The following is a 9,131-nucleotide window of genomic DNA, read 5'->3' on the forward strand; positions in this document are numbered from 1 at the left end:
TGAACTACCTGATGTATATGAGATAAAAACAAATAGCCAGCTAATATATTAGTTTGTGTATCACAAACCTAGCTGGAGCCTCTAAGCTCTAGTCATGTGGTCACGGGTTGGAAACACTACACAACCCTAGACTGACTTGAAGCACCAAGGCAACGACAAATGTTTTGCTAAAGGGGATTTGAATTCAAACAGGGGAATTCAAACTAATGATACACAAATAGCAAAAGCATTTAGACATGCATACATATAGACCCAATAGATTAGGACAGATACACTAGGAGGTATCATCCGATCTAGGATGACAAGCAAAGCTGCCATTCTCAGTGAAAAACATGAGATGCATATGCATGAACTACCTGATGCACATGAGATATTGGCAAGTCTTCATTCTTCACTTGTGATATCCTTACCATCAGGATATGTAGAATTCTCAGTGAAAAGCATCAGATGCATATGCACCAGTTACCTAGGCACATGTGATCTTGTCAAGTCTTCATTCTTCACTTGTGATATCCTTACCATATAGCTTGTGTCTTGTGTTTTGATCATAAAAGGGATAGCCAATAATCCTTATACTAACAATCTCCCCCTTTGGCATTCCTTATCAAAACACACATTCACGGATTGTGCTGGTTAAGCAAGTCATGGACTAAGAAATAAACCTGCACAATAACCTTAAGAACAAGTGAAGAATGGGAAGGCCATAAAACATTCATGAATCATAACTTCTGGATAGCAGATATATCAAGCATCATAAACTTCAGAATAGCAGATATACCAATCACATAAGTCATTAAAAACAACAACATTCATGAAGAGTTTCCAACAGACCTTCAGCCACTTACCTACTTCTCCCCCTTTTTGACATGGAATGACAAAGGGAGACCAGATCATTAAATAGACATGTAGCCGAGAATGAGAAAAGCAACCAAAATAAGTTCAGAGCGGTTCAAACTAATCACATGAACGTGTCATCCTCAGCATAAGCAACACTTCAGCAAACTCATCCTCGGTCACCATCAAAGATGGTAGGAAACATCTCCAAGTTGTGCTCAAGAGACCCGGCAAACACATTGGAATGTTATGAAGACTTGGCAATGATGACTTTTTCAACAGGGGAAAAGTCAAGAGTAAAGACTCTATGATTTCACACTCAAACATTAGCTACAAAGCATAGCTTGGTGTGAATACCCGAAAGACCAAGAGAAAACTCTTGGAGGGTATATGGGATACGAGCAGTCTAGATATCCTAGAGATGTATGGTTAAACACAAGATAGCATCCTAAGATCTAAGCTCAACATCTACACCAATGTCCTAAGGGAAAGTTTGCACAAATGTCATGTACCCAAGTATGGTTAACCCTAGGAAAGGATACTAAGGAATTATCTCATCCCAACCCATCAACAAACTATTTCACAACATGGGGAATAGTTTCAGGGTCAATAGACTTCTCATAAACAATCAACCTTGAGAGAGTAATATGTACTCATCAAAGACAAGATGAGAAGGAGGGAAAGCTAGGGAAACATAAGGACTTTTGGGAGACAAAATGGGTTTGGCATCCTTACAGCAGCTGGAGCTTTTCCTTCAAAGACATCGTCTCCATCTCTAAGTTTAGGCACTTTCCGAACACTAGCATCAACAATAGCCGAACAAACCGGTCTATGTCTCAGTAAGAAGTGAAGAGAATGATGGTGGAAATGCGATCTTGATCTTGGGAGAGATAAGGTCAAAAGGATCAAGAAAGAGAGTGTGGGGTAGTTAGGATGGCATATAGCAGCGGAGGAAGCTTCATGGTTTGACGTCAGAGTATGCCTCTAAACTACAACTCACTCAAACTCAAAACAATTAGCTAGAGTTTAATCCCTTCAACTATCCTAGAACTCGGGACACAAGTCAATCATCAAAGCAAAACCCAAGATCCTTCTCAGAATAGAAGAGATGCTTCATATCACATGTAATAGGGCATAACCAAAAACAAGCAATCTCATATTTAACTCACGAGAATGTTTTGACTAAGATGCAAATATGTGTATAGCCCACAACATCAATATACTCCCCCTAAGAGGGTGCAATGCTCCCCCTATGAGTGTGCATAATACAAAAGAAGGACTAACTAGATGCAAGATCTATAATCTGATCCAAATCGTATAATTGTAAGCACAAGCTCACAAAGTCCTCAAACAACATGCAAAGAGTGACACACAAAAGTTTCCAAAAACTTTTGACAACCTTTATTTAGAAAAATATAAGGTGCATGTGTGTACCACAAGTTACCGATTACTCCCCCTATGAAAGTGCATCAATTTAAAGAAAATCTAACACCTTAGGTATAGCAAAGCAAAAATATGAGCACAATAACCACAAATCCCAATATTTAGGATGGTTGGAGCATAGACTCACAAAGCATAGACACTAAGACTTTCACAACCCTTCATGGCTCAAAACACTTCATATGAATATATGACTGACACAAGATAACATGGTTCATATATCATGACATATATCAGAAGGTGTGTGTGAAAATAGCAGTCTTAATGGGGCGTATAAGTTGGCATCAACTGAGATAAGAGATGAGGTATCACAAGAGTCTTGAGACCATAGGTCTTTTCCATCCTTATATCTCCTGAGAACATCTTCAGCATTCTTATTTTCAACATTTTGTAGCCTTATTTATTTATTTTAGGCGCCTAGCTGAAAGATCGTCCTTATAGGTTTATGAACCAGGAAAACATTGTCGTTGACTCCCAAACCAGTTGGTCTTAGGGCAACATGTGTAACAAGGACACGCCTAGGACAGTTTTCCCAACCCCATTGAAGGATAGATCATGACTCAGCTATCCCCACTGATTAACATATCCAGTGTGAGACTAACTAGTTAAACATTTTAGATCATTATCTCATCCTTCAAATAACATCCTCAAAACCAGTCTCTTTTCTGCTCACCCTCATATCGTTCATCACGATCGAGGAATGTATACTTTGAGACTAGCCTTGGTATCTCATCATCAAACCAATCTCGTTTCTGCCCACCCTCATATCGTTCACCACGACTGAGGAATGTATACTTTGAGATTAGCTTGGAATAATTCTTGCACCAACTCATCTCAAGTTTATAGCACTTGCATTTTGCACACCACTTAGACACACTATGTGAGGCATATAAGTCTTTTATATGTCATGACTTTCAGACCACAGAAGAGTAAGTGCAGATGCATATAATCATAGGAGATGTAGAGCAGGTAAGATTTGTGACAGTCCTAGACGCATACTTAGGTCAAGATCAACCAAAACATCCAGGGATATCATACAGCTCATGCATCCTAATCTCAAGGAGACCACATATGAGATATACTGATGAACCAGATGCAAACATATATGTGTACAAGAAAACAACTAAGATAAGTGAAACTGATACACTTATTTAGGTCACATTCAGAAACTGCCTAGGGATAACACATAGCACAGGTATTCTGAAAACACATGCATATTTTGAATTTTCTCTTTAAGAAAGAACTTCTAAGAGTAAACACTTATGTGCACATATACAAGAGTCTTAAGGGAAGTAATCAATCTCTTTGACACACACCAATGGCCTTTCAAGGACATATAAAATGAAGGTTGTCAAGAGATTTTGTAAACAAACATGCATACTGATTTTCAGTAGGTAAAAACACAATTCAAGCAAGATATGTTCAACCAAATTTCTGATGAACTGATACCTACTCTCAATATGCTTGGTCCTAGCATGCAGCACAAGATTCTTGAAAACATTCAAAAACAAGAGTACTATCACAAAGACAAGGATACAATACCTTGTTGAAATCCATAATTAGCATACATGTGCTACATCCACAATAGTTGCATGCAACAACTTTCTGCCATGAGGTACTCAGCTTGTGCAGTGGAGTTAGACACACAATTTGGCTCTTAATTGACCAAGAGACCAAATTGGTTCACCCAAAGAAGCAACTCCCAATGTGCTCTTTCTATTCGTGGCATCGTCATCCCAATCCAAGTTGGAGAATCCTGCAATATCAGTATTAGTATCATATGAATAACTAAGACCAAAATCACAAGTACCAAAAATGGAATCTATAGATACGGTTTACCGCCTTCACATGAGATCTCTTGGGGTTGGATTGACAATGACAAGTCCGCTGGTTGTGAGGTACAAGAGAGCATCAATTAAGCTCTTGTATATGTTTGATCAACATCTAGACCTTTCAGATTGGCACTGATCTTACAGCTCGTGCCTATCGGATTCTGGATGGCAGTGCAAGTTTCCATCCCGAATTACTGGATGGCATATATGTACTGACAGATAAACAATACATTCTATTTGCACAACATGTAAACCTATAAAGTTACATAATTTACCATAGAAACTCATCTCAAATATTTCCATAAGAGTGGTAAACTCATCAACCTAAAAATATCAAAAATGGAACAAAAACACGAGGTCAACAACATGTACTTGTGCAATTATAATGTGCCTTGAGGTGCCTTTGACAAACATTGTTTAGCCAACTGAACCTCTCACATAACCATTTTCAATCAAGTGTGTAAACAGTCTCTCATAAGCTCTAGAAACTTGCTTATGGCCAAAAAGGGCATTGACTAACATGTACACATAATCAGGATGGGTTAGGCTTAGGAATCCTGCGAGTTTGGATCTATGAACTAAGTATCACAAACAACATCAAACAAGACTTTTCAAACTGGTCCAACTCCTCTTACAAGGCATTGATATAAATATCATCATGCAAATCAGTTATAACAATTATGGACACAAAAACCATACAAAAGCAAGAAGCGGATATCATATCAATCAAACATTTGAGGATAGCAACATAGCTTACCAGTCCACTTGACTTACCCTTAGATTGTCTAAGCACACCAACTTACCATACATGCCAAAAGGTTTGAGCTTGGCATTTTTCCAGATCTGTGGGATATCTGGATGGTAAGACTCTCATCCATCCCTGAGTCTGGGAGACCAGATTCAGTCCTGATGATTTTCTCATTGGATATGGGAGTTTGGTCAACAATGGGTGCATATCGGAAATGTTTCTGTTTAGACACAACAGAAAAACCGTGAGAGCATACAAAAGATATGTCATATAATATTGCAACCTTTACCATTCGCATCACTTTGCATGATCACTTGTTGCACACACAACATGCTCGACTATCCAAGGCATATCCTAGGAAGATTCTCATATTACATTTGGTATCAACTTTTGACAAGAACTTTTGATCCCTGCCACAAGGACTTCAAAGACTTTCAAGTATGATCCATTTGACGTGTTCCTTTTCCAATGCTCATTGATATCATGAAGGTGTCCGACCCAAAAATCACTATATTCAAAGTATAGCAAGCATTAGAAGCAACCTCTCCCAATATAAATTAGGGAGAGCAAAGGCATTAAACATCACCCTTCTCATGTCAACAAGCACATTATCTCTTCAATCAACAATCCTATGCTTTAAAAGCAATGGGAGTAGGAAAATCATGATGCACACCAAATTCCTCAAGAATAATCATGAGATGATGCATTATTAGAAACAATGTCATAATTGAATCTAATCCTAACAATGTGCATGTTACTAGACAAGTTCTCATATGAGACTATTTTAGCAAGACTGATATATTTTTCAAAAGTTTCACTTCTAGTAGTTTAAGAAAATAACCCAAGTGAATTTTGAAAAAGCACATCAAAAACTTCAAGCACATATTACAATGCAACAATGCTTTCAGTTTCAACAAATCCTACTAAGTCTAGATGCAACAAATCAAGCACATTAGAAATAGGTTAGCACCAAGTGAACCATGAGACAACTTACCCATCCTGCAATCCCCAAACATACCTCGAGGGATACCAGCAAGACTTGGTATCCTTCTGACTTAGGTGACACATCCATATGTCTCAAAGATCCAGGGGATCCTCATACACCATTGATTGAAAGTGTACCTGCGGAGAAAATTCTTCATTTGCAGAAATACAAAAGCATGATATTTAATTCTCTCACCTTTCATAATGTTTCTACCCTTACCATCAGGTTTCAAGCATTTTGATTGGTCAAAGATAATCAAGTCATGCTCATCCATAATCTGACTAACACTTAGCAGATTAACTTCTAATCCCTCGACTAGAAAGACAATCCTCAGACCAAGGAGACCAAAAGTATTAAATATCCCAAATCCTATGATTTCAGTGTTGGCACCAACAACAAACACAATATTTTCAACCAGATGAGTATCGTCCATGGAGGTAAACTACTTGGGATCACCAGATGTGCCTAAAGCAATCATTTTCAATAACCATTAAGTGGATTTCCTAGCAGAGAGGGTAATAAGTGCAACATAGCACGTGACAACTATCCTATCTTAAAGGTTAGAATTGATATGGACTCTTGACAAGAGACTGACTATCTCATCATCAAAGTCTCAACCAAAGAAATCAAAAGGCTTGGTAACAACAAGGCTTGGAGTTCCTTTTCTAACCCAAGCGGATGGAATCTGGGTTTAAGGACAGATTGACTCCTTCCTATCCTAGCCAACACTCTCAAGGATTTTTCTAAGGAGATCTGAAACAAGGTGAGCAACTCACTCTCCTAAGGCTGAACTGACTTCCAACAGAGATAACAGATATGACCAACAACACCACTAGTGGGAAGTGAGAACAAAAGGTTTAGGGATGACCTACTCACTTAACCCACACAGTTTGGTCAACTTCTCAAACCTAAGAGAGAAATTTTTAAATTGCTGTAATAACTTACTATCCTAGCAGAAGGGCTAGTGTGTAAGGACAACACTTGGTTTTCTAGACAGATCTAGTCCGCTTTCCATTAGGACTTTTGGGATAGGAACATCTCATGTATCCCTAATTTGGTCTTCTTGCATTTTGAAAGTTCATTAGAGAGAATTTCAATATAACAAGCATAGACCTGAAAGCAGAAAATAACCTAGTGTAAAAGTCAGCAAATTGACATCAGAGTCATCATCCTCAAAGGACTCGACCAATACCACCAAAACAACAAACACCAAAGTATCATCATCAAGATCTAAGGATGACTCAAACTCGCTATCACTCCAAGTAGCTCTAAAAAAAATGTGGGGTTTGTTTTGAATGCTGCAACATCCAATAACCATATGGCCAACACCACCACGCTTAGAGCACTTATCGTTATTTTGGAAAGATCTAGACCTAGGATTCCTATCACTTGACATATCATTGTTTCTGGGATTCCTAGAGGTCGAACATTTAACACACAAAAGAAATCGACAAGAAGAAATAGGTTTTGACCTCTTGATATATTTTTCAAATTGTTTTGTCAAATAGATAAACTTTTGAAATCAAGAGAAAAACCTTCGGAGTCTCTAAGACTTTACCTTAGACATACCTTGGTAAGTAGTGGTGTATCCAAAGCCGGTTTGGCCGTCAAGGAGTGAGTGATTCTCCGGCGCTCTTTGTCAAATAGAGCGATGTGCAAGCTATTAAAAGCTTTTAATGTTCATCATTCCAAAATTAGTCCTATCAACATAAGAAGGGATAATAATGGAAGAAAGGCCTATTCCACAGTCCATTCTCGGATACAGAGGATCTCACCAGCAAAGCTAGTGCCCGCTCTGATACCACTTGAAGGTCCTAGAGGGGGGGTGAATAGGCCTTTATTACTTTTTAGTCCAATTCCGTTCACAAGGATAGCAAACATTTAGCTATCCTGATAACAGGGAGACGTAGTAATAAATAAAAGAACAAGTACTGGAAAGTAAAAGAAATAACACCAGTACGTTTTTTATTCGCAGAAACCCTGCATCAGGGAGAAAAACTGCGTGCCCCTAACTCTTGAGGGACAAACCTTTCCACTATGTAAAACTCACTTCTTACAAGATTATAGTCTAGGGATACAACGACGATTTGCAATCCTGCCTAGTCTACCCACTAGTCTAGATCTATCTCTTCTGTCTCTGAGTGACTCACCTCACTCCTCACAAGATTATAATCTAGGGATACAACAACGACTTGCTATCCTGCCTAGTCTACCTACTAGTCTAGACCTACCTCTCTTGTCTCTCAAGTGTTTACATATGAAGGTATAAGAAGAAGTTTCAACTCATAACTCAGCTAACGCCTTTAACTGATTCTTCTTGAACACTTCTCAGAATACTCAACTCAGAACTCAGCTATCCTAATGAGAGGGATTCTTCAGACCTCAGCTAACACCTTTAACTGACTCTCTAGAACTCAGCTCTCCTCGGTCAACTGATCCTTCTTGAGTACTTCTGGGGTTGCTGCACTACCATCACTCATGATATGCAGAATGCTAATGGGTTTATGAAAAGAGTTTTTGCTCTTGCTCTTGCTCTTGCTCTAAGATTTACAATCACCAAGGGAAGACTTAGAGGCAAATGAGCAATGCAAGGTAAAACCTATACCCAGCTAAAACTATGTAGAAAACTACATCTTGAACAACCAAGGAGCAAGAAGAGACTTGCTCCATATATATAGGCAAAGTGCAAGCTAAAGGAGAGCATGCACGTTTACCAAAATGGGAGGCAACTTTTAGACTTTAGTCCTTGTCCAAACTCATAAAGTGAGAGGGCCAAAGGACAAACAAAAGGCTCCAAGAGAGTAAAGACAAACACAACTCTCTTATATGATAAAAGGTTTTGTGAATGATGGAGACACAACAAAACCTATTCCTATATGAGGACACATAGGCCAACTGATAGCTTGGGCGGTGCATCACATGGCTCAGCAGCTAACTTGGTTTGTGTATCACAAAACCCAGCTGGACTGAAAAAGGAGCTGCCCTAAAAGTGCTTTAGTCAGTTATGTGCTTATGGGTTGGAAGAACAACACAACCCTAGACTAACTTGGAGCTCAAGCACGATGAAAAATGTTTTGCTAAAAGAGATTTGAAATTCAAATACTTGAAAAGCTGAAGCAAAACCATTTAAATCTGCACGAAATCAGACTCAGAGATTAGGATAGATACAACACGGGTATCCACCAAATCTGGATGGCAAGCAGAGCTGCCATCCTGAATGAATGTGATGCACATGCATGAACTACCTGATGTATATGAGATAAAAACAAATAGCCAGCTAATATATTAGTTT

This window comes from Fragaria vesca, linkage group LG1 (assembly GCF_000184155.1).
Source record: "Fragaria vesca subsp. vesca linkage group LG1, FraVesHawaii_1.0, whole genome shotgun sequence".
Classification (NCBI taxonomy): domain Eukaryota; kingdom Viridiplantae; phylum Streptophyta; class Magnoliopsida; order Rosales; family Rosaceae; genus Fragaria; species Fragaria vesca.